Here is a 27,393-nt window from a genome sequence, read left to right on the forward strand (position 1 = left end):
AACAAATATTATAAAAGATCTCTTAGCACAGGCACTACTGCTAGAATTTCCAGTACACCAGCACCAGCCTGGAGACTATGTCCTCATCAAAGGATGAAAAGAAAAAGCTCGAGCCAGTCTAGGAAAGACCCTACAGGACCCGCAGCCCAGGAAGATGTGGCTTCTGCAGAGGACACAAGCCCTGGACGTTACTTGGGGGATGCTGAAGAAGACAACTCAGGAGGCTGAATGAATCCTGCTCTGGACACAGACACCACTTACTCCAGATTATTTGTTCCTGGCTATGCTCTCTGTTGTACATTGCAACTCGTGTAGGGTATTGATCGTTTTTATGCTCTCGCTTTGTCTGCAACCTGTACCTGCTACACTCTATTGGGCTCATATCTTAGATCCGCCTTTCTTTGGCCCTGTCACCTGGGCAGACAGTTCCTTCCCAGCCTCAAAGGATGTGACGGCTTGACTAGAAAGGATTAGCATACCCCCAGGGGGGTTTCTCAGTAATGGCATACTGTGAACTGAGGTGCCAAGTAACACTACAGGTCACTCCTTGATTGGAAAAGAATGTTGCATATTATGTTTGTCTCATGTGATTTGCTAATTCTAGGATGCAAAGCTGGAATAAAACAATGACCGTCTCAACTGACAGAGCTGTTGCTGCACACACCTGTGCTCTTCAATCAACAGAGCCTGATACAAGAAACAGAAAAGGGGGATATGTGGGAGTTCAGTCAGGGTGGTGGGAAAGATTTTAGAGGAAAAATTATAAAGATGGTTATAGGAAATAGTCACAAACCTTCTTGGAAGGCTGTGTGGGTTGCACAGCTTCAGTAAAAGATGTGGCTGAAGACAGCTGAATTCTCTTAAAAGGTGTAGATACATATGATTGTAGAGGAGTTTACTCAGGTGGTCTTAAGAACACCTGATTATCTGCAGGTGCATGATTGCTCTCTACTCAGGAGTTCAGTAATGTCAATTACCCTCTAGTGGTGTTTACTCAAGACGTTTGTCATTTAATCTGTACTAAATAAATGCAAACTTAGCTGGCTGATTGGGGCCAGTGCTGCTAACTCTTTTCCTGAACTTTCTTGCTATGGGTGAGTGGCTTGGCAGCCCAGCCCGCTCTTTCACTGGATATTTGTGTCTGAGTATATTTGTTCATCCGTCACTGGGTCAGGGTCTGCTGGTCAGACTCAGACAATCAACCTCCTTAATTGTTTTTTGTCCTAAGGCCCATTTCAGACCCTGTCTCTTTATTGATGTCTGCATGGTTCTGTTAGAGGCAGCCAACTTTCCTTTCTTTGAATTCTGGTAGGTACAACTGTGTAGGGTGAAATACGAGTTTTATTTTGTTATTATTTTAGAAAACAGAAGCTAATTAATTCTGCTCATTAAAAGTTTTCTTTTTTAAAACAAATCTTAAAATTTTGATTGGAGACGGATTAGAGATTAAACTGTTGATGTTTGAAATTCATTATGGCTTTAAAAATGCTTATTTTAGTTTCAGGGGTACATGTGTAGTTCTGTTATGTAGGTAAGCCCATGTCACGGGGGTTTGATGTACAGATTTTATCATCAATTATGTACTAAGCCTAATACTCAATAATTATTTTTTCTTCTCTTGTTTTGCCTCATGCCCTCTACCCTCAAGTAGGTCCTGGTGTGTGTTGCTCCCTTTGTGTCTATGTGTTCTCATTATTTAGTGCCCAGTTATACATGCAATATTTTGTTTTCTGGTTCCTGCATTAGTTTGCTAAGGATATTATCATCTAGCTTCATTTATGTTCCTGCAATAGACAAGATATCATTCTTTTTTTTTTATGGATGCATAGTATTCCATGGTGTATATGTACCACATTTAAAAATATCCAGGTTTCATTGATTGACATTTAGGTTGATTCCATGTCTTTTCTGTAGCAAATAGTGCTGCAATGAAAATTTGTGTGCATGTGTCTTTATGGTAGAATGATTTATATTCCTGTGGGTATATAACCAGTAATGAGATTGCAGGGTCAAATGGTAGTTCTGTTTTTAGCTCTTTGAGGAATTGTCACACTGCTTTCCACAATGGTTGAACTAATTGACACTGCCACCAACAGTGTATAAGCATTCTCTTTTCTCTGTAACTTTGCCAGCATGTTATCTTTTATTTTTTGATACTAGCCATTCTGATTGGTGTGAGATGGTGTCTTGTGGTTTTGATTTATATTTCTCTAATGATCAGTAATATTGAACTTTTTCATGTGCTGTTGGCCACATGTATAGCTTCTTTTAAAAAGTGTCTCTCCATGTCCTTTGCCCACTTTTAATGGTTTTTTTTCTCATAAATTTATTTAAGTTTTGTATAGATGCTGGATATCTTTTGGATACCTTTGTCAAACGCATAGTTTCTAAATATTTTCTCTCATTTCTTGGGTTGCCTGTTCACTCTGTTGATAGTTTCTTTTCCTGGAAGCATGAGTTTTAGATTCAGAAATATGTGAGTCTGAGTCCTGGTTCCACATTTAATGGACTTTGAGATAAGGACAAGTTCATTGATGTTTTGGGATAGAGGGATAATAGTAACTGATTAAAGGTTCATTGTGAGCATTATATGAGGTGCAAACATAAAGGTCCCCAGTGCATAGCAGGTTTTTTCCTCTTCATCTTAAGATGTATATTCTCTCATAAAACACGGTCACATCAATTGTAACTTTAGGTGTGCAACCTAAGTCTAGCTCCTAAAACTAACGTCTGTTAGATTTTACACTGATAATGCTTTTTCTTTCTATGTACAGAATAAAGACAAGATGAGATCAAATATTCTTCCCACTACTTGTCTCTTCCTGTCTTCCCTCTTTTAAGAACATGTATAAATGCCAGGCCTTCTGAAAACCTCCTCAAAGACATAACAAACCATAGAGGGTTTCTACAACTTGTGTTTTTCCAGGGTTTGCCCTCAAGCTCTGGTCCAATAAACCTCAATTGATTCAGACACTTGAATCAGGCGCTCAATTTGCTTAACATTTTGCCAACCATGAAGGGGTCCTCTTAATGGAGTTTAGAACCTTTGACCTGCAGGGCTTCTTCTATTGTTCATGCTCAGTACCATCTGTAGAGCTTTAGTTCTGACCAATCGTGTGACTTTCTGAGAATTGGATCCTACTTTCTCTTGAGGTCCCTTCTCTCTCCAATTTTTTTTTGTTTGAGATCTGAGTTTTGTTTTTTCATGGAACTCCTCCTCATGGAGCTTTGCTCACTTCCTAAAAGGAACGTGAGTTTCCTGCTCCTGTGACAATGGAGATCAGACTACAGCTAGCTCCCTGCTCAACTAAGGAGCTGGTTTAGGGTTTTGTTTCAGAATTTGGTAACTGCAGGATAAGGCTTATTACTACTTCATTCTAACCTCTCCTTATGCTTAGAGTGTTCAACAGTATGTAAACAGTGCAATCGCTATTTATGGGCTTTTTTTTTTTTAAAATCATTCTTCCTTTGGATTTGACCAACTCCTCACCCTGTCTAATGTCCAAAACCCTTTCACTTGATCAAATCCAAATCTATCAGGAGCTCTACATTACGGTGAAGCAGGCCTTTAAATTGGCTAAAGTTCTGTAACTGCAAAACATCCAATTCCACCTCTAGAAACACCACTTTGTTGAAGAAAATAAAAATATTTTAACCCACAATATATTTTTTTGACAAATTTTGATGTGTCTATCAGAAGGCCAGCAAATAGAAGTGGCCCTGCACAGTTGCCTTTTGTGGAAAAAATCTACCTCATAGAGAATCATTATTAATGCAGGCATGTCTTCGTCTTCCCTTATCTGGATCGGGGGAAAATGTACTGAATCTCATACCTTAAAGATAAAAACTTTAGCATTGATTTTCTCTGAGGGCTGCTACCAGCAAGGTTTCACTGACACAAGACCAGCTTTGCTTATTGAACTTTCTTTCTTTCTCCCATGACTTGTATTACCACTAAAACCTGATTTACCATCATAACCTTGATTTGGACATGCAGAAATGCAGAAAAATAATCAGCCAACTAAAGGGTAAAAATGTATTAGTCTCAAGTTTCCTGGCTTCTCTCTGTGCATTCTTTCCATTTGGATGGTAAAAATCACTGTTTCCTCCACCAAATTTTGATTACTGGGAGAAGATTTGTGTTGGACTAGTCTTGGTGTAGTAATTCTGGTGTACTTTTTTGCGATGTTGGGGTATGAATATTTTGATTGATTAATCCATTTCCTCCCAGAAATAGTCTTTTCCTTTATCTCTTTCCTTCAGTGTTGTTCATAAAGGGAGGTACTGGATAAAGTTTTCTGTCACCTTGTCATATGTCCTTGAGGGCTTGGTTTGTGACCAAGTCAGAGCACTCACTCTTGGTCTCCACCATCAGGGGGAGGAATCATTTTTGAGTCACATTAGGTGACCAGCCTTAACATGGCTGAGAACCTGAGGTTTTTTATTTTTTCTTTTGTTTTCCAAATGTGTTAAGCTCCCAGGAGGGCTTGTCATAAGAAATCCCATCCATCATGGCCTTGTGTCATCCCAAGTCTTGTTGCTTGGATAGGGCTGTGACAAGAAGAGTCTTTTGCTTTCCTAAGCTTATTCCTGAGAGTACATATTTTATTTTGTTGGGGTGGAGGAAAAGATCATTGGGATTGGTTTTTCACTGAAGAAGTTGTTGGATTGGGTCACTTAGAATCAATACACCACTGGAAATTCTAATTGTCCATGGCCAGAAGATGGATTCTTTAAATTGAGACTTCTAAGCTAAAAAATATTTTAGAGCTCTCTTATTCCAAGTGGTTGATCAGAGGATTGAATTTCAAAGAATGACACCTAATAGTGTTATGGCTAGCCTTAAAATTTCTTTTGACTAAATTACAGAGCAAAAATCTGACCTAAAACAAAGTTAATTTTTTTTTTTTTTGTAAGCTCAAACTGCTTGCCTTAGGTTCTCTGAGAAAATAAGAATAAAAGCCACTTTACCTTGTCATCGAATAGTTAAAAATTTTATGCTTTTACTGCTGCATCCTGGATTTAATTTCTGATGAGGGAACCAGCCTTATTTGTTTTGATGTTTGTGTGATTTTTGAGTTTTTGAGGTGCTCCTTCACCTCTTTGGAGATGCCTCATACATGCTTGGCTAAGCCATAATCTTGGTTAAGGCTTATTAGTTTCATTTGGGAGGATACTTTTGGTTAAAAAAAAATCAAAAGCCAGAAATAAGAGCTATTTGTCCTACCTAAAATCTGATAATAAGAAATCTGAGGCCGGGCACAGTGGTTCACTCCTGTAATCCCAGCACTTTGGGAGGCCTAGGCGGGCGGATCACGAGGTCAGGATATTGGGCCCATCCTAGCTAACAGGGTGAGACGCCGTCTCTACTAAAAATACAAAAAATTAGCCGGGCGTGGTGACGGGCGTCTGTAGTCCCAGCTACTCAGGAGGCTGAGGCAGGAGAATGGTGTGAACCCGGAAGGCGGAGGTTGCGGTGAGCCGAGATTAGGCCACTGCACTCCAGCCTGGGTGACAGAGTGAGACTCCGTCTCAAAAAAACAAAGCAAAAAAAAAAAAAAAAAAAAAAAAAAAACCACAAAAAAAAACAAAAAAAAAAAAACAAAAAACTGAAAGTGTTACAGTAGGTAGCTGGTCAGACATGAGCAGGGTAGGAGAGATCCTTCCATTCCCCCACACTAGAAATGTCAAGTGATCATCACCAGAAGATGGTCAAGTCAGGTGGTTGTTAACTGTCTCTCTAAAGTAATAACTTTTTTGCAGGTAGTGCCAGGGACATACAGTCTCACAATAGATAGAAAACACCTACAACAGGTGATCAGCAGCTTCCCGATAAGTTCTCAGAAATTGAGCAAGTGGGCTCAAATATATGCATTAGGAGCAACATAATAGAGTTTTCTGGTATATGACCTTCAGGACCTTTTTTTTTTTTTTTTTTTTCCCTCAAGTGGTGAGAGCGGTCATTCTTGTCTTGTTCTGCTGAGAGTGAATGGTTTCAACTTTTTCTCATTCAGTATTATGTTGGCTGTGGGTTTGTGTGCCAATTTTGCTGAGAGTTTTAATCATAAAATGGTGCTGGATGTTGTCAAGTACCTTTTCAGTGTCTATTGAGAGGACTATGTGAGTTTTAAACTCTGTTTATGTGGTGTACCACATTTATTGACTTGTGTATGTGGAACCATTCCTGCATCCCTAATGTGAAACCTACTTGATCATGGTGGATTATGTTTTTGATGTGCTGTTGGCTTCAGTTAGCTAGTATTTTGTTAAGAATTTCTAGGCTGGGCGTGGTAGCTCACGCCTGTAATCCCAGCACTTTGGGAGGCCAAGGCGGGTGGATCACGAGGTCAGGAGATGGAGACCATCCTGGCTAACACGGTGAAACTCCGTCTCTACTAAAAATAAAAAAAATTAGCCGGGCGTGGTGGCTGGCGCCTGTATGTAGTCTCAGCTACTCGGGAGGCTGAGGCAGGAGAATGGCATGAACCTGGGAGGTGGAGCTTGCAGTGAGCCGAGATCGTACCACTGCACTCCAGTCTGGGAGACACAGCGAGACTCCGTCCCAAAAAAAAAAAAAAAAAAAAAAAAAAAAAAAAAAAAAAAAAAAAAAAAAGAATTTCTGCATCTGTGTGCATCAGGGATATTGGTGTGTAATTTTCTTTGTTATTTGTTATTAGGGTGATACTGGGTCATAGAATGATTTAGGGAGAATTCCATCTTTTTCTAGCATGTGGAATAGTGTCAAATGAATTGGTACCAACTCTTCTTTGAATGTCTGGTAGAATTCAACTGTGAATCTGTCCGATCCTGGAATTTGCTTTGTTGTTAATTTTTATATTATCTTTTCCATCTGTTGCTTTTTGTTGATCTCTTCAGGGTTTCCAATTCTTTCTGATTTAATCTAGGAGGGTTTTATATTTCCAGGAATTTGTTCATCCCCTCTAGGTTTTCTAGTGTATGCACATAAACGTGTTCATAGAACCTTTGAATGATCTTTTGTACTTCTGTGGCGTTGGTGGTAATAACTCCCATTTCATTTCTAATTGAGGTTATTTGGCTCTTTTCTTTTCTTGGTTAGTCTTGCCAATGGCCTATCAATTTCATTTATTTTTCCAAAGAGCCAGCTTTACATTTTATTTATATTTTGTATTATTTTGTTTCAACTTCATTTAGTTCTTCTCTGATCTTGGTTATTTTCTTTCTTCTGCTGGGTTTGGGTTTGGTGTGTTCTTGTTTCTTGAATTTCTAGACATACAACCTTAGATTGTCTATTTGTGCCCCCTCAGTCTTTTTGATGTAGGCATTTAAGGCTATGAACTTTAGCACACTCTTTGCATAATTCCAGATGTTTTGATAGGAGGCATCACTATTGTTCAGTTCAAATAATTTTTAAATTTCTATCTTGATTTCATATTTGGCCCAATGATCGTTCAGGAGCAAGTCATTTAATTTCCATGTGTTTGCATGGTTTTGAAGGTTCCTTTTGGAGTTGATTTCCAGTTTTATTCTACTGTTGTCTGAGATAGTACTTCATATAATTTCAATTTTCTTAAATTTATTGAGACTTGTTTTGTGGCCTATCATATGGCCTATCTTGAAGAAAGTTCCTTGTGCTGATGAATAGAATGTATATTCTATGGTTGTTGGGTAGAATATTCTGTAAATATCTCTTAAGTCTATTTACTCTAGGGCATAGTTTAAATCCATTGTTTCTTTCTTGACTTTCTGTCTTGATGACCTGTCTAGTGCTGTCAGTGGAGTACTGAAGTCCCTCACTATTATTGTGTTACTGTCTGTCTCATTTCTTAGGCCTAGTAGTAATAGTTATATAAATTTGGGAGCTCCAGTGTTAGGTGCATATGTATTTAGGACTGTGATATTTTCCTGTTGGACAAGTCCTTTTATTATTATATAATGTCCCACTTTTGTCTTTTTTAACTGTTATTGCTTTAAAGTTAGTTTTTTAAAAATTATACTTTAAGTTCTAGGGTACATGTGCACAATGTGCAGGTTTGTTACATATGTATACATGTGCCATGTTGGCGTGCTACACCCATTAACTCATCATTTACATAAGGGATATCTCCTAATGCTATCCCTCCCCTCAACCCCTCCCCACAATAGGACCTGGTGTGCGATGTTCCCCTTCCTGTGTCCAAGTGATCTCATTGTTCAATTTCCACCTATGAGTGAGAACATGCAGTGTTTGGTTTTCTGTTCTTGTAATAGTTTGCTGAGAATGATGGTTTCCAGCTGCATCCGTGTCCCTAAAAAGGACACGAACTCATTCTTTTTTATGGCTGCATAGTATTCTATGGTGTATATGTGCCACATTTTCTTAATACAGTCTGTCAGTGATGGACATTTGGCTTGATTCCAAGTCTTTGCTATTGTGAATAGTGCTGCAATAAACATATGTGTGCATGTGTCTTTATAACAGCATGATTTATAATCCTTTGAGTATATGCCCAGTAATCGGATGACTGGGTCAAAAGATATTTCTAGTTCTAGATGCTTGAGGAATCGCCACACTGTCTTCCACAATGGTTGAACTAGTTTACAGTCCCACCAACAGTGTAAAAGTGTTCCTATTTCTCCACATCCTCTCCAGCACCTGTTGTTTCCTGACTTTTTCATGATCGCCATTCTAACTGGTGTGAGATGGTATCTCATTGTGGTTTTGATTTGCATTTCTCTGATGGCTAGGGATGATGAGCATTTTTTCATGTGTCTGTTGGCAGCATAAATGTCTTCTTTTGAGAAGTATCTGTTCATATCCTTTGCCCACTTTTCGATGGGGTTGCTTTTTTCTTGTAAATTTGTTTGAGTTCTTTGTAGGTTCTGGATATTAGCCCTTTGTCGGATGAGTAGATTGCAACTCCCATTCTGTATGTTGCCTGTTGACTGTGATGGTAGTTTCTTTTGCTGTGCAGAACTCTTTAGTTTAATTAGATCCCATTTGTCAATTTTGGCTTTTGTTGCCATTGCTTTTGGTGTTTTAAACATGAAATCCTTGCCCATGCCTATGTCCTGAATGGTATTGCCTAGGTTTTCTTCTAGGGTTTTTATGTTTTTAGGTCTAACATTTAAGTCTTTAATCCATCTTGAATTAATTTTTATATAAGGTGTAAGGAAGGGATCCAGTTTCAGCTTTCTACTTATGGCTAGCCAGTTTTCCCAGCACCATTTATTGAATAGGGAATCCTATTTTGGAATAAGTGCAATGTGGTGCTGAAAAGAACGTATATTCTGTTGAATTGGGGGTGGAGAGTTCTGTCGATGTCTATTAGGTCCACTTGGTGCAGAGTTGAGTTCAATTCCTGGATATCCTTGTTAACTTTCTCTCTTGTCGACCTGTCTAATGGTGACAGTAGGGCGTTAAAGTCTCCCATTATTTTTGTATGGGAGTCTAAGTCTCCTTGTAAGTCTCCAAGGACTTGCTTTACGAATCTGGGTGCTCCTGTATTGGGTGCATATATATTTAGAATAGTTAGTTCTTCCTGATGAATTGATCCCTTTACCATTATGTAATGGCCTTCTTTGTCTCTTTTGATCTTTGATGTTTTAAAATCTGTTTTATCAGAGACTAGGATTGCAACCCCTGCTTTTCTTTGTTTTCCATTTGCTTGGTAGATCTTCCTCCATCCCTTTATTTTGTGCCTATGTGTGTCTCTGTATGTGAACTGTGTCTCCTGAATACAGCAAACTGATGGGTCTTGACTCTTTATCCAATTTGCCAGTCTGTGTCTTTTAATTGGACCTTTTAGTCTATTTCCATTTAAGGTTAATATTGTTATGTGTGAACTTGATCCTGTCATTATGATATTAGCTGATTATTTTGCTCATTAGTTGATGCAGTTTCTTCCTAGCATTGATGATCTTTACATTTTGGCATAGTTTTGCAATGGCTGGTACCAGTTTTTTCTTTCCATGTTTAGTGCTTCCTTCAGGATCTCTTGTAGGGCAGGCCTGGTGGTGACAAAATCTCTAAACATTTGCTTGTCTGTAAAGGATTTTATTTTTCCTTCATTTACGAAACTTAGTTTGGCTGGATATGAAATTCTGAGTTGAAAATTCTTTTCTTTAAGAATGTTGAATATTGGCCCCCACTCTCTTCTGGCTTGTAGAGTTTCTGCCAAGAGATCCGCTGTTCATCTAATGGGCTTCCTTTTGTGGGTAACCCGACCTTTCTCTCTGGCTGCCCTTAACATTTTTTCCTTCATTTCAGCTTTGGTGAGTCTGACAATTATGTGTCTTGGAGTTGCTCTTCTCGAGGAGTATCTTTGTGGCATTCTCTGTATTTCCTGAATTTGAATGTTGGCCTGCCTTACTAGGTTGGGGAATTTCTCCTGGATGATATCCTGCAGAGTGTTTTCCAACTTGGTTCCATTTTCCCCGTCACTTTCAGGCACAGCAATCAGATGTAGATTTGATCTTTTCACATAATCCCATATTTCTTGGAGGCTTTGTTCATTTCTTTTTCCTCTTTTTTCTCTACTCTTCTCTTCTCACTTCATTTCTTTCTTTTGATCTTCAATCACTGATACTCTTTCTTCCAGTTGATCAAGTTGGTTACTGAAGCTTGTGCATTTGTCATGTAGTTCTCATGTCATGGTTTTCATCTCTATCAGTTCTTTTAAGGTCTTCTCTGCATTGATTATTCTAGTTATCCATTCATCCATTCTTTTTTCAAGGTTTTTAGTTTCTTTGCACTGGTTATGTAGATCCTCCTTTAGCTCTGAGAAGTTTGATTGACTGATGCCTTCTTCTCTCAACTCGTCAAAGTCATTCTCTGTCCAGCTTTGTTCTGTTGCTGGCGATGAGCTGCGTTCCTTTGGAGGGGGAGATGCGCTCTGATTTTTTGAATTTCCAGCTTTTCTGCACTGCTTTTCCCCCATCTTTGTGGTTTTATCTGCCTTTGATCTTTGATGATGGTGATGTACCGATGGGGTTATGGTGTGGGTGTCCTTTCTGTTTGTTAGTTTTCCTTCTAACAGTCAGGACCCTCAGCTGCAGGTCTGTTGGAGTTTGCTAGAGGTCCACTCCAGACCCTTTTTGCCTGGGTATCAGCAGCAGAGGCTGCAGAAGGTAGAATATTGCTGGACAGTGAGTATTGCTGTCTGATTCTTGCTCTGGAAGCTTCGTCTCAGGGTTGTACTGAGCCGTGTGAGCTGTGAGGTGTCAGTCTGCACCTCAGTTGAAAATGCAGAAATCACCAGTCTTCTGTGTCACTCACTCTGGGAACTGGAGGCTGGAGCTGTTCCTATCCAGCCATCTTGGGCGCCCCCTCTAAAGGTAGTTTATTTTTCTGATATAAGAATAGTTACTCCTGCTCCCTTTTGTGGCCATTTGCATGAGGTGTCTTTTTCTACCCTTTTACCTTAAGTTTATATGACCCTTTATGGTTAGGGGAGTCTCTTGAGGGCAGCAAATACTTGCTTGGTGAATTATTATCAATTCTGCAATTCTGTATCTTTTTAGTAGAGCATTTACACCACTTACATTCAATGTTAGTATTGAGATGTGAGGTACTGTGCCATTCATCCTGCTATTTGTTGTCTAAATACCTTGGTTTTATTCATTTATTTATTGTATTTGTGTTGTATAGGTCCTCTGAGATTCATGCTTAAAGAGGTTCTGTGTTGATGTGTTTCCAGGATTTGTTTCAAGATTCAGAGCTCCTTTTAGCCGTTATTGTAGTGCTGGCTTGGTAGTGGCATATTCTCTCAGCATTTGTTTGTCTGAAACAGACAGTTATCTTTCCTTTATTTATGAACTTTAGTTTTGCTGGATATAAAATTCTTGGCTGATAATTTTTTTAAGGAGGCTACAGATAGGTATGCAAGCTCATTTGAGGTGTTCTTCCATGATTGTAGAGTACTAAAATCACCTATGTTGAAAAGCATTTGGGATTATTTACTTAATTGATGAGTACTCATTTATTTTTATATTAATTTGATACCATGTATAAAGAATATATAAACATAGGTATGGACATATACATATATGTGATACAACATAGAACATATACATGTGCACATAAGGACAGAGGGAGACAGAAATGCTTTAGATTTTTGATTTTAAAACTTTATTCATGGAACCCATAAAACTCACTATTTAAAAAAAACTGTTGAATTTAACCTGTACTTTTGTAAAGAGAAAAAATTAACATTTATCTGAGGAAGCCCTTGCTGAGTTTTAGAGAAAGTAGGTAGTAAATTTACATCTCAAAGCAGAGAGAGAGAGAGAGAGAGAGAGAAAGAAGGAATTTGGGTGTGTTCAAGATAGATTAAAAATAGATGTCAAGGTAACATAAAAATGATAGAAATTTATAACAGGATTTTATAAGGAGACCAATTTTATTGACATACATAGCTTTTATTTTGGTCTCTGTTTTCCAACTGTACTCCAGGAAATACACTCCACAGGTTCCCTTAAGTGCTGGTGGGTCACTGCACATGCAGACAGCCCACTTTAAGGGAAGAATCAGGGGAGAAGAGATGCAGACCCCAGAATTATGCCAACATACAAAAGCCTAAGTCCAAGGTCAAACCACACACGTGAAATCTCATCACCTGTTTGACCCTGTTTTAAGTGTACTTTACTTTCTTTAATTTCTGTTCTAAAGCTTTTAAATAAACTTTCACTCTTGCTGTAAAACTTGCCTCAGTCTCTTCTTCTGCCTTATGACCCTTAGTTAAATTCTTTCTTCTGAAGAAACAAGAATTGAGGCTGCTGCAGACTTGTACAGATTTGCTGCCATTAATATACTTTAGTGCCATTCTACATGATAGAATATATATATATATATTCTTATATCTATGCATATAAATATATAACATATATATATATTCATAGAGGCCTTGAATCTACATTCTTGCTGCACTTTATGTAAACAATCCAGGTATAAGACTCAAACTTATTTTGGAAATACATTGGTGCCATATGATTTCTATTTCATAGAAATGGGAAACAGAAGGGGGAAAATTATTTTCCAGAAGAAAACAACAGAAAAATGTTATTAAATTTTAAACGTGTTCATTTTTTTTGAATTTTGCTATTTACCTACAATTTGGACTTAATCCTAAATTTTTTCCTGGCTACAAGTTTCAAAACTAATGGTTTCAGAATTTTCTTCCATTTTTCTTCCATTTTGGTATATTATAAATTAAAACTGTGCTTTTATAATTTTTATCATTTTTAAAAATTACACTTTTAAGTTCTGGGATACATGTGCAGAACCTGCAGGTTTGTTACATAGGTATACACGTGCCATGGTGTTTTGCTGCACCCACTAACCCATCATCTACATTAGGTATTTCTCCTAATGCTATCCCTCCCCTAGGCCCCCACCCCCCAACAGGCCCCAGTGTATGATGTTCCCCTCCCTGTGTCCATGTGTTCTCATTGTCCAACTCCCACTTATGAGTAAGAACATGCGGTATTTGGTTTTCTGTTCATGTGTTAGTTTGCTGGGAATGGTGGTTTTTATCTTCATCCATGTCCCTGAAAAGGACATGAACTTATTCTTTATTATGGCTGCATCGAATTCCATGGTGTAGATGTACCACATTTTCTTGATCTAGTCTGTCATTGATAGGCATTTGGGTTGGTTCCAAGTCTTTGCTATTGTGAATGGTGCTGCAGTAAACATATGTGTGCATGTGTCTTTATAGTAGAATGATCTATAATCCTTTGGGTGTATACCCAGTAATGGGATTACTGGGTCAAATGGTATTTTTTGTTCTAGATCCTTGAGGAATTGCCACACTGTCTTCCACAATGGTTGAACTAATTTACACTCCCACCAACAGTGTAAAAGTGTTCCTATTTCTCCACATTCTCTCCAGCGTCTGTTATTTGCTGACCTTTTAATGATCACCATTCTAACTGGCGTGAGATGGTATCTCATTGTGGTTTTGATTTCCATGTCTCTAATGACCAGTGATGATGAGCTTTTTTTCATATGTTTGTTGGTCACATAAATGTCTTCTTTTGAGAAGTGTCTGTTCATGTGCTTCACCCACTTTTTGATGGGGGGATTTTTTTTTTCTTGTAAATTTGTTTAAGTTTCTTGTAGATTCTGGATTTCAGCCTTTTGTCAGACGGGTAGATTAAACCTTGCAAACTGAAACTAGATGACTTATGGAAACTTCTGGAGAAATCATAGCAACTTATATATAAACAACCTTTGTGCCTGCTGATGAGTAGACTAAACAAAAAGTACACATGAACACTGGATTCAGACTGCAATTCAGAGAATTGTGTCAGATTGCCATGGCAATTGGAAGATGCTTCAGAAACTCTAGAAAGCCTAGTCTATAGACTGCTCCAGACATTACAGGCGAGCCAACATACAACTGAAAGTGTTAGAGCGATGTTTGCCAAACAAATTGCTCTAATTGAAGCAGCATTTGTGTGACTTTAATAAGGTTCCAGGATTATACTGTCCCTTTGTTGCTGTGACTTTCCTTTGCCCTTTTCTGATTTGTCTTCATCCCTTTTTCCATGGGATATGACTACTTAAGAATGAGCCTTCCTAGTCATGTAGGATCAGATGAAACATACAGCCACAGGGGTCTTCTACAATGCTTTCTCTGAGAGCTTTTGAAGAATTGTGGGGCCAGGAGTGCTGGCACAGGCCTGCAATTCCAGCACTTTGAGAGTCCAAGGCAGGAGGATCACTTGAAACCAGGAGTTTAAGACCAGCCTAAGCAACAAAGGGAGACCACATCCTTACTAAAAACATAAATCAAATTAGCCAGGTGCAACGGTGCATGCCTATAGTCTCAGACACTTGGGAGGCTAAGCTTGGAGGACAGCTTCAGCCCAGGAGTTCAAGGCTGCAGTGAGTATACTCTAGTCTAGGTGACAGAGCAAGATTGTGTCTCTTAAAAAAAAAAAAAAAAGAAAAAAGAAGAAAAAAAGAATGGGGTGAACAGGAAAGCCAAAGATCTCAGGCATCTCCGGATGATTGACTGAAAAAAATTTTTTTTTGGCTTCAAAACCTTTCAAGATGTATATTTCTTTGTAAAAGAAAGACATGCCGATTGTAACTTTAAGTGAGCAATCAAAATCTAGCTCCTAAAACTGAAGTATTTTTACTCTCATTCTGATAATATTTATTTTCTGAGGCACAGAAGAAAGAGAAGAATAGATCAATTGTTTTTCTGCCCACTCCATCTCTTCCTACCTGCCTTCTCTCCTTTAATCAAATGTATAAATACTAAGCCTCCAGAAACCTCTTCAGAGAGAACACAAGCCACCGAGATTTTTTGCAACTCATGTTTTCCCAGGTTGCACCGTCAAATTCTGGCTCAATAAAACTCAACTGGTCAAGACTCTTGCCTCAGTCATTCATTCTGGATACCTACCATGAGTCCTGCAAAGCCCTTCAGTAATCTATTGCCTGTCTAGGTGATGTGTACCTAGGTAGGTCAGGTCTTCATGAGTCAAACACTCTTCTTCCTTTTCTGCCTTTCCAACCCTACCACTCAGTGCTGTGTGCTCTGATTTGACCCCAGCTCCCAGGTTGTTTGTGTTGGTCGAAGAAAGTAAGACCAGGAAGGGCAGGTTGAGATGGAAGTAAGAGGCCAACAGCCGTGGAACATGGCAGGTGTGGCTGTCATTGCTCAAAGCCACACTCCCTAGGTGCATTTTATGAATTTTTCTGGATTTGGAATCTTTTCCCTATGTGTCTTTCTAGAAACTCAACCTCCTTCTACTTTCTTCTCATTACACTTTCTGTTTCTAGTGCACTTGTTTATGTCCAGAGAATGGCCATGCAAATAGTTGACAATAGAATAAAAAATGACTTTTTGGGAGACTTGGAACCTGGTCTTTCTTTTTTCCAAAAAAGATTGAGGTTTCTAAAAGCTAGCTTTTATGCAGGGCTGTGCAGTTGTGAGTGTAGTGTTAGGGAACAGGTGCATAAGTGAAGGATGAGACAGAAAGCAAAATCTGGCTGTCAAATCCTGAAAGTAAATGGGACAAATATCCAGAACCTACAAAGAACTCTAACAAATTTACAAGAAGAAACCAAACAACCCCATCAAAATATGGGCAAAAGATATGAACAGACATTTCTCAAAAGAAGACATTCATACAGCCAACAGACACATGAAAAAATGCTCATCATAACTGGAATCAGAGTAATGCAAATAATCAAAACCACATTGAAATGCCATCTCACACCTGTTAGAATGGCAATCATTAAAAAATCAGGAAACAACAGTTGCTGGAGAGGATGTGGAGAAATAGGAACACTTTTACACTTTGTGGGAGTGTAAACTAGTTCAACCATTGTGGAAAACAGTATCGCAATTCCTCAAGGATCTAGTACTAGAAATACCATTTGACCCAGCCATCCCATTACTGGGCATATACCCAAAGGATTATAAATCATGCTGCTATAAAGACACATGCACACGTATGTTTATTGCGGCACTATTCACAATAGCAAAGACTTGGAATCAAGCCAAATCTCCATCAGTGACAGACTGGATTAAGAAGATGTGGCACATATACACCATAGAATACTATGCAGCTATAAAAAGGATGAGTTCGTGTCCTTTTTAGGGACATGGATGCAGCTGGAAACCATCATTCTCAGCAAACTATTACAAAAACAGAAAACCAAACACCGCATGTTCTCACTCATAGTGGAAATTGAACAATGAGATCAGTTGGACACGGGAAGTGGAACATCATGCACCAGGGCCTATTGTGGGGAGAGGGAAGGGGTGAGGGATGGCATTGGGAGTTATACCTGATGTAAATGACGAGTTGATGGGTGCTGACGAGTGATGGGTACAGCACACCAACATGGCACGTGTATGCTTATGCAACAAACCTGCAGGTTGTGCACATGTATGTAGAATTTAAAGTGTAATAAAAAAATCATTTTTGAAGATGGATGTCATTCAGGAGACCTTGTAAATCTCAGAGTGTCCTCTTACCAGATGAAGTGGAGGATGAGGTTAAATTATGGAGTTAGGTGACAGTGGGCACATACTTCTCTGCCACAGTTTTTATTTTTAATCTGTAAAAATGGGAATGGTGGCACTTAGGATTTTTTTGTCATGACTGTAGCTACCTGAAAAGCACTTAGGATGTGCCTGGTGCATAGTGAGTGCTGCATCAGTGTGTGAGCTATTATAATTATGAGAATAGGCAAAAGTGCCACCCTGGCCATCCAGAGTGGGGTGGTACTTTCCAGTCAGGGTCCATTCAGGCCAGCTGGAGATCAAGCTGGTTAGTGGGAAGCTTAACTTCTGGGAGTAGAAGAATTTAGGAGGAGTAACTAATGCACAACATTCTGTAAACATTCCTTTACCCAACAGTAGGAATACTCAGAGTGGGTGTGGCTTCCGTGACAATCATTATCTCCTGGGAATCTAAGAATGTGTCCTAGAGTTGAATGGCTTTGATGTAAGCCAAGCCCAGAAATGGGCTTCAGGACTGCCTTGCCGATAGCTTTCATCTTGAGAAAGGAAAGCATTAATCTTGCTAAAGGAATACCCTCTTCCGGCCCAGGCCATTATTTTTTTTTTATACTATCCTAATTTTTAAGGTGTGAGGAGAAAGACCGAAGAATAAAATAATGAAGTGCATGTATGAAATAGCAGGGTAGAATTGAGGCTAGTATGTGTAAGTTAAGACAAATCGTGTATAAATTTTTTGTGAACATAAAAAGAATTTGTTGTTGCAAACAGACCTCTCCATATAAATAATACCCATTGCCTGGAGTGGATAGCAGACTCTATCACAAGAACACACCATCAGAGTCATGAGAAAATGGGTAGTGTGGCTTCTTTAATTGGCAGGTTAGACTGAGAAAGCTCCTGAGGAGAAAGGAGTTGAAGCAGAAAAGGGGTGAGAGCAAGAAAAATGGGATGGTGAAAGGAAAGGACTGAAAGGAATGTTTATCGAGGGCTTATCAGGTACCAGGCTCTGTGACTAATGTCTTACACATGTTAATTTACTCTTCCACTGTCATTTTCTGATGCAGTAAGAGTCAGCCTTACACTGCAGACAAGGAAGGAGCCTGAGGGAGGTCAAATGAGTAGCCTAGGGTCATCCAGCCACATCATAGCAGAGCTAGTGTGTTTCATTGTGGTTTGTGCAGACAGAAAAGTGAGACATGGAAGGAAGGCAAAACATATTTTTGTTGTGGGTAATGTTTATGAAAGTGACCAGTATGACGCAGAATGATGGCCTCTTAAAAATGTCCACATCCGGGCTGGGTGCGGTGGCTCATGCCTGTAATCCCACCACTTTGGGAGGCTGAGATGGGCAAATCACGAGGTCAGGAGTTTGAGACCAGCCTGGCCAACATGGTGAAACCCTGTTTCTACCAAAAATGCAAAAATTACCTGGGCGTGGTGGTGGGCACCTGTAAGCCCAGTTACTTGTGAGGCTGAGACAGGAGAATCATTTGAACCTGGGAGGTGGAGGTAGCAGTAAGCCACGATCACCCCATTGCACTCCAGCCAGGGCAATATCAGTGAAACTCGGTCTTAAAAAAAAAAAAAAAAAAAATCCACATCCTAACTCTTGGAACACGTGCATTTACTTTTCTTGGCAAAAACACTGTTCAACGGTGATGAAGTTGGGTATCCTGAGATGGAAAACTTATTTTGGATTATCTAGGTAGCTCCCAGTGTCATCATAAAGGTCCTTGTAAGTGAAAGAGAAAGGCAGGAGGTCAGGGTGAGAATGATGCAGCCTGAGAGACTCCACTGGCCATTGCTTGCTTTGAACATGTGTGACAAGACAAAATTACAACTAATTTAATTATAGACGTAATCGGCTTTTATTTGTGATTTATGAGTTGGGGCAGCTCTCCCTCTGTAGATACAGTGATAACTCCTCCTCGGCAATACAATGACAAAACAGTGGGTTTTGTCAAATGTGAATCAGTAAACAAAGCCCTAAAAATAAATTGATTGGTTAACATCAGGTACTTCAAGTCACTTTTTTTGGTAAAAGTTAAAGCAGAGGGGACTTCCTTATTATGCTCACTCAGGTAGACTGGAATCGTCTTTTTACAGAAAAATATGATCTGTTTTGAGAGCTATCTGATTCCTTAAAATTTCAGGGGGTGTATATAACATTTAGCATGTGTGGCTCTGTTTTAGAATGTCTGTACTCTCGCTTAGGTGAGAATATGACCAAAACTTAAGGCATTAGCATTAGTCTCAATAACCGTAATTTTGGGCTTCCATCATTTCTTTTCTTTTCTTTTCTTTTTTTAAAATTTGCTTTGTCTTAAAAAATTTTTTTTATACTTTGTGTTCTAGGGTACATGTGCACAACCTTTAGGTTTGTTATATTTGTATACATGTGTCATGTTCTTGTGCTGCACCCATTAACACATCATTTACATTAAGTGTATCTCCTAATGCTATCCCTCCCCCCTTCCCTCACCCCACAACAGACCCCGGTGTGTGATGTTCCCCTTCATGTGTCGAAGTGTTCTCATTGTTCAATTCCCACCTATGAGTGAGAACATGCGGTGTTTGGTTTTCTGTTCTTGTGATGGTTTGCTGAGAATGATGGTTTCCAGTTGCATCCATGCCCCTCCAGAGGACATGAACTCATCATTTTCTATGGCTGCATAGTATTCCATGGTGTATATGTGCCACATTTTCTTATTCCAGTCTGTCATTGATGGACATTTGGCTTGGTTCCAAGTCTTTGCTATTGTGAATAGTGCCGCAATAAACATACGTGTGCATGTGTCTTTATAGCGGCATGATTTATAATCCTTTCGGTATATACCCAGTAATGGGATGGCTGGGTAAAAAGGTAATTCTAGTACTAGATCCTTGAGGAATTGCCACAGTCTTCCACAATGGTTGAACTAGTTTACAGTCCCACCAACAGTGTAAAAGTGTTCCTGTTTCTCCACATCCTCTCCAGCACCTGTTGTTTCCTGACTTTTTCATGATCGCCATTCTAGCTGGTGTGAGATGGTATTTCATTGTGGTTTTGATTATTTGCATTACTCTGATGTCCAGTGATGATGAGCATTTTTTCATGTGTCTGTTGGCTGCATAAATGTCTTCTTTTGAGAAGTGTCTGTTCATATCCTTTGTCCACTTTTCGATGGAGTGGTTTTTTTCTTGTAAATTTGTTTGAGCTCTTTGTAGGTTCTGGATATTAGCCCTTCGTCAGATGAGTAGATTGCAAAAAATTTTCTCCCATTCTGTAGGTTGCCTTTTGACTCTGATGGTAGTTTCTTTTGCTGTGTCGAAGCTCTTTAGTTTAATTAGATCCCATTTGTCAATTTTGGCTTTTGTTGCCATTGCTTTTGGTGTTTTAGACATGAAATCCTTCCCTATGCCTATGTCCTGAATAGTATTGCCTAGGTTTTCTTCTAGGGTTTTATGGTTTTAGGTCTAACATTTAAGTCTTTAGTCCATCTTGAATTAATTTTTGTATGAGGTGTAAGGAAGGGATCCAGTTTCAGCTTTCTACTTATGGCTAGCCAGTTTTCCCAGCACGATTTATTAAATAGGGAATCCTTTCCCCATTTCTTGTTTTTGTCAGGTTGGTCAAAGATTAGATGGTTGTAGATGTGTGGTAGTATTTCTGAGGGCTCCGTTCTGTTCCATTGGTCTATATCTCTGTTTTGGTACCAGTACCATGCAGTTATGGTTACTGTAGCCTTTTAGTATAGTTTGAAGTCAGATAGCGTGATGCCTCCAGCTTTGTTCTTTTGGCTTAGGATAGTCTTGGCAAAACGGGCTCTTTTTTGGTTCCATATGGACTTTAAAGTAGTTTTTTCCAATTCTGTGAAGAAAGTCATTAGTAGTTTAATAGGGATGGCATTGAATCTGTAAATTACCTTGGCCAGTATGGCCATTTTTATGTTATTGATTCTTCCTCTTCGTAAGCATGGAATGTTCTTCCATTTGTTTGTGTCCTCTTTTATTTCATTGAGCAGCGGTTTGTAGTTGTCCTTGAAGAGGTCCTTCACATCCCTTTGTAAGTTGGATTCCTAGGTATTTTATTCTCTTTGAAGCAATTGTGAATGGGAGTTCATTCATGATTTGGCTCTCTGTTTGTCTGTTGTTGGTGTATAAGAATGCTTGTGATTTTGGCACCTTGATTTTGTAACCTGAGACTCTACTGAAGTTGCTTATGAGCTTAAGGAGATTTTGGGCTGAGATGATGGGGTTTTCTAAATATACAATCATGTCATCTGCAAACAGGGACAGTTTGACTTCCTCTTCTCCTAATTAAATACCCTTTATTTCTTTCTCTTGCCTGATTGCCCTGACCAGAACTTCCAACACTATGTTGAATAGGAGTGGTGAGAGAGGGCATCCCAGTCTTGTTCCAGTTTTCAAGGGGATTGTTTCCAGTTTTTGCCCATTCAGTATGATATTGGCTGTGGGTTTGTCATAAATAGCTCTTATTATGTTGAGATACGTTTCATCAATACCAAATTTATTGAGAGTTTTTAGCATGAAGCACTGTTGAATTTTGTCAAAGGCCTTTTCTGCATCTATTGAGATAATCATGTGGTTTTTGTCTTTGGTTCTGTTTATATGCTGGATTACATCTATTGATTAGTGTATGTTGAACCAACCTTGCATCACAGGGATGAAGCCTACTTGATCATGGTGGATAAGGTTTTTGATGTGCTGCTGGATTCAGTTTGCCAGTATTTTGTTGAGGATTTTTGCATCGATGTTGATCAGGGATATTGGTCTAAAATTCTCTTTTTTTGTTATGTCTCTGCCAGGCTTTGGTGTCGGGATGATGTTGGCCTCATAAAATGAGTTAGGGAGGATTCCCTCTTTTTCTATTGATTGGAATAGTTTCAGAAGTAATGATACCAGCTCCTCCTTGTACCTCTGGTAGAATTTGGCTCTGAATCTGTCTGGTCCTGAACTTTTTTTGGTTGGTAGGATATGAATTATTGCCTCAATTTCCAACCTGTTATTATTCTATTCAGGGATTCAACTTCTTCCTCATTTTGTCTTGGGAGAGTGTATGTGTCCAGAAATATATGCATTTCTTCTAGTTTTTCTAGTTTATTTGCGTAGAGGTGTTTATAGTATTCTCTGATGGTAGTTTGTATTTCTGTGGGGTTGGTGGTGATATCCCCTTTATCATTTTTTATTGCATCTATTTGATTCTACCTTCTTTTCTTCTTTATTAGTCTTGCTAGCGGTCTATCAATTTTGTTGATCTTTTCAAAAAACCAGCTCCTAGACTCATTGATTTTTTGAAGGGTTTTTTGTGTCTCTATCTCCTTCAGTTCTGCTCTGATCTTAGTTATTTCTTGCCTTCTGCTAGCTTTTGAATGTGTTTGCTCTTGTTTCTCTAGTTCCTTTTATTGTGATGTGATGTTAGGGTGTCAATTTTAGATCTTTCCAGCTTTCCCTTGTGGGCAGTTAGTGCTATAAATTTCTCTCTACACAGTGCTTTAAATGTGTCCCAGAGATTCTGGTTTGTTGTGACTTTGTTCTCATTGGTTTCTAAGAACATCTTTATTTCTGCATTCATTTCGTTATGTACCCAGTAATCATTCAGGAGCAGGTTGTTCAGTTTCCATGTAGTTGTGCGTTTTGAGTGAGTATCTTAATCCTGAGTTCTAGTTTGAATGCACTGTGGTCTGAGAGACTGTTATAATTTCTGTTCTTTTGCATTTGCTGAGGAGTGCTTTACTTCCATCTCTGTGGTCAGTTTTGGAATAAGTGCGATGTGATGCTGTGAAGAATGTATATTCTGTTGATTTGGTGTGGAGAGTTCTGTAGATGTCTGTTAGGTATGCTTGGTGCAGAGCTGAGTTCAATTCCTGGATATCCTTGTTAACTTTCTGTCTTGTTGATCTGTCTAATGTTGACAATGGGGTGTTTAAGTCTCCCATTATTATTGTGTGGGAGTCTAAGTCTCTTTGTAAGTCTCTAACTGCTTGCTTTATGAATCTGGGTGCTCCTGTATTGGGTGCATATATATTTAGGATAGCTAGCTCTTTCTGATGAATTGATCCCTTTACCATTATGTAACGGCCTTCTTTGTCTCTTTTGATGTTTGTTGGTTTAAAGTCTGTTTTATCAGAGACTAGGATATCATGCCCTGCCTTTTTTGGTTTTCCATTTGCTTGATACATTTTCCTCCATCCCTTTATTATGAGCCTATGTGTCTCTGCATGTGAGATGGGTCTCCCGAATATAGGGCGCTGATGGGTCTTGACTCTTTATCCAATTTGTCAGTCTGTGTCTTTTAATTGGAGCATTTAGTCCACTTACATTAAGGTTGATATTGTTATGTGTGAACTTGATCGTGTCATTATGATGTTAGCTAGTTATGTTGCTCGCTAGTTGATGCAGTTTCCTCCTAGCATCAATAGTCTTTACATTTTGGCATGTTTTTGCAGTGGCTGGTACTGGTTGTTCCTTTTCATGTTTAGTGCTTCCTTCAGGATCTCTTGTAGGGCAGGCCTGGTGGTGACAAAATCTCTCAGCATTTGCTTGTCTGTAAAGGGTTTTATTCCTCCTTCACTTATGAAGCCTAGTTTGGCTGGATATGAAATTCTGGAATGAAAATTCTTTTCTTTAAGAATGTTGAATATCGGCCCCCACTCTCTTCTACTTGGAGAGTTTCTGCTGAGAGATCCGCTGTTAGTCTGATGGACTTCCCTTTGTGGGTAACCCAACCTTCCTCTCTGGGTGCCTTAACATTTTTTCCTTCATTTCAACTTTAGTGAATCTGACAATTATGTGTCTTGGAGTTGTTCTTCTCGAGGAGTATCTTTGTGGCATTCTCTGTATTTCCTGAATTTGAATGTTGGCCTGCCTTGCTAGGTTGGGGAAGTTCTCTTGTATAATATTCTACAGAGTGTTTTCCGACTTGGTTCCATTCTCCCCGTCACTTTCAGGTACACCAATTAGTCGTAGATTTGGTCTTTTCACATAGTCCCATATTTCTTGGAGGCTTTGTTCATTTCTTTTTACTCTTTTTTCTCTAAACTTCTCTTGCTTCATTTCATTCATTTGATCTTCAATCACTGACACCCTTTCTTCCGGTTGATCGAGTCGGTTACTGAAACTTGTGCATTTGTCATGTGGTTCACTTGTCATCATTTCCCTCTCTATCAGGTCATTTAAGGACTTCTCTAGATTGGTTATTCTAGTTAGTCATTCATCAAATCTTTTTTCAAGGTTTTTAGTTTCTTTGCACTGGGTTCATACTTCCTCCTTTAGCTCGGAGAAGTTTGATTGTCTGAAGCCTCTCTCAACTCGTCAAAGTCATTCTCTGTCCAGCTTTTTTCCGTTGCTGGTGAGGAGCTGCCTTCCTTTGTAGGTTGAGAGGTGCTCTGATTTTTAGAATTTTCAGCTTTTCTGCACTGCTTTTTGGCCACCTTTGTGCTTTTATCTACCTTTGGACTTTGATGATGGTGACCTACAGATGGCGTTTTGGTGTGGATGTCCTTTCTGTTTGTTAGTTTTCCTTCTAACAGTTAGGACCCTCAGCTGCAGGTCTGTTGGAGTTTGCTTGAGGTCCACTTCAGACCCTGTATGCCTGGGTATCAGCAGTGGAGGCTGCAGAAGAGTGAATATTGCTGAACAGCCAATGTTGCTGTCTGATCATTCCTGTGGAAGCTTCATCTCAAAGGTGTACCCAGCTGTGTGAGGTGTTTGGTGTCAGTCTGCTGCTAGTGGGGGATGTCCCCCAGTTAGGATACTTGGGGGATAGGGACCCACTTGAGCAGGCAGTCTGTCCATTCTCAGATGCCAAACTCCATGCTGGGAGAACCACTACTCTCTCCAAAGCTGTCAGACAGGGACATTTACATCTGCAGAGGTTTCTGCTGCCTTTTGTTTGGCTATGCCCTGTCTCCAGAGGTGGAGTCTACAGAGGCAGGCAGGCCTCCTTGAGCTGCGGTGGGCTCCACCCAGTTCAAGCTTCCTGGCCACTTTGTTTACCTACTTAACCTCAGCAATTGTGGGTGCCCCTCCCCAAACCTCGCTGCTGCCTTGCAGTTAGATCTGACTGCTGTGCTAGCCATGAGGGAGGCTCCATGGGCGTGGGACCCTCCAAACCAGCAGGGGATATGATCTCCTGGTGAACCATTTGCTGAGACCCTTGGTAAAGCACAGTATTAGGATGGAAGTGACCCAATTTTCCAGGTGTTGTGTGTCACGGTTCCCCTTGGCTAGGAAAGGGAATTATTCCCTTCCTGCTTGCACTTCCTGGGTGAGGCCATGCCTCACCCTCCTTCGGCTCTCACTCATTGGGCTGCACTCACTGTGCTGCACCCACTGTCCGAGACACCCCAGTGAGATGAACCTGGTAGCTCAGTTGAAAATGCAGAAATCACCTATCTTCTGTGCTGCTCATGCTGGGAGCTGGAGGCTGGTGCTGTTCCTATTTGGCCATCTTGACACCACCCCCTCTTCTTTTTTTTTTTTTTTTGGATGGAGTCTCGCTCTGTCACCCAGGCTGAAGTGCAGTGGCACCATCTCGGCTCACTGCAACCTGTGCCTCCTGGGTTCAAGCGATTCTCCCACCTCAGTATACCATGTAGCTGGGATTATATTGCAGTATCTGGCCAGCAGCCTGCAATGCAACAGGGCTCTTTCTTTGTTCCCAGGCGTATAGGCAGGTCAAGAAGTAAAAGACATACACAAGATAGTGAAAACTGAGTCTGGGGAGGTCATTGACTTCTGGTCTTGTGATGCCGCCAATGCACTGGATATAACAGTATTTATTAGTAAGTTTAGTGAGGGCAGGGGTAGGTTACTGAGGGATTTATGGTGGTTTGATTCTGAGGTGAGATTGTCACATGGGGATGAAGTAATTCTTTAACATAACATCGGCATGCAGAAGTACAGTATACAGAGATAAGAATTTACAACATGGTGTGTGCATCAGCATTTTCGAACAGAGCCTTAAAACAGAAACACAGTGTATCCATAACCTATGATTAGCAAGATATTAATCAGCAGTAACAGTTGCAGTCAAAGCTGGTTGCAAACAATCAATAGAAACAGGAAGTGAAGCTAGACAACCAGTTAAACCAAAAAATTCTCAGAGGGGAGTATGCCTTGCCCCTAAAGAGACCTAGAAGAGCCGTGGCAAGATAAGGGCATTTATCACCCTATCTTATCCATATGAACAGGCGCTCCTCATGTGTCCATTTACAGGTTCTCCACAAGGGTTGCATTCCAATCCCAGAACTATGAACATCTGCTTTTCTGGGATAGGAATCTTGGTGATGTGAAACTTCCCTGACTACACGTCCATTAATAGGCTCTCTGCAGGGAGAAGCACATCACGCACTGTTGGCTCATTGTGGCAGCCCAACCTGGCATTGTCTTTACAGAATCTTGCATGCAATTTTGTGTTTACAATAATCAGGAGCATTTCATCTTTTATTCCATAACAATGGTTTCAGGGGATCTCCCTACAGGACTACAGGTGCGCGCCACCACGCCCGGCTAATTTTTGTATTTTTAGTAGAGACAGGGTTTCACCATATTGACCAGGCTGGTGTCGAACTCCTGACCTTGTGATCTGCACGCCTTGGCCTCCCAAAGTGCTGTGATTACAGATGTGAGCCACTGTGTCCTGTCCATAAACCACACATTTCTTTGAGTTTTTGAATTCCAGCCCCAGAGAAACAATTTGATATTTGAAGTATGGCTGCTCACAAATATTTGCACACAAATAAAAATGTTTGTAGATTACAAATGTTTGTAGATGAGGGAGACTACCAGTATGACTATCAGGACGAAAATATCAAGAGTTTGGAATATGTACCTTAAGCAAGATACAAACCAACTACAATAGAATAGATCAAAGAAGAAGCCAGAAGAGACTAGTCATTTTAACCAGGCAGCACATTTGTTGATTTTTACAACTGAGTATAATACCCGAGGTATTTATCCATGTGCCAAAAGAAGTGTCAGAAACTGCACAGGCTCCCCCTTGTTAAGCTGGTAGAGAGCAATTCTATTTTCTAGCATTGCATGTCTATGTTAAATTAAAACAGGGCGTGAGAAGAATAGGCAAGTATAGAAGTGGAAGCCTAAAAAAAACTCTTATATTTGAGGAAAAAGTTGTGTTAAAGATGTAGCTAACGTCAGCTTTTGGGTGGACTAAAGGATCTCTTGTTATGTAAAAATGTGTGGGCCAGGTGCAGTGGCTCATGCCTGTAATCCCAGCACCTTGGGAAGCCAAGGCGTGCTGAGGTTGGGAGTTCAAGACCAGCCTGTCCAACGTGGAGAAACCCCGTCTCTACTAAAAATACAATATTAGCCAGGTGTGGTGGTGCATGCCTATAATCCCAGCTACCAGGGAGGCTGAAGCAAGAGAATCACTTGAACACCGGAGGCAGAGGTTGTGATGAGCCAAGATTGTGCCATTGCACTC

General features: G+C 39.8%; 1 long non-coding RNA gene across 1 annotated transcript in view; it reads left to right on the top strand.

The window, feature by feature from the left end:
• The window catches only part of LOC105495256 (uncharacterized), a 231,937-nt gene extending 205,233 nt beyond the window's left edge, over positions 1 to 26,704 (top strand). Inside the window, exon 3 of the long non-coding RNA XR_011618026.1 lies at positions 18 to 26,704. This is a non-coding gene — a long non-coding RNA (uncharacterized lncRNA). The remainder of the gene's footprint in view (positions 1 to 17) is intronic.
• The last annotated feature ends 689 nt before the right edge of the window (positions 26,705 to 27,393 follow it).

Source organism: Macaca nemestrina, chromosome 20 (assembly GCF_043159975.1).
Source record: "Macaca nemestrina isolate mMacNem1 chromosome 20, mMacNem.hap1, whole genome shotgun sequence".
Lineage (NCBI taxonomy): Eukaryota > Metazoa > Chordata > Mammalia > Primates > Cercopithecidae > Macaca > Macaca nemestrina.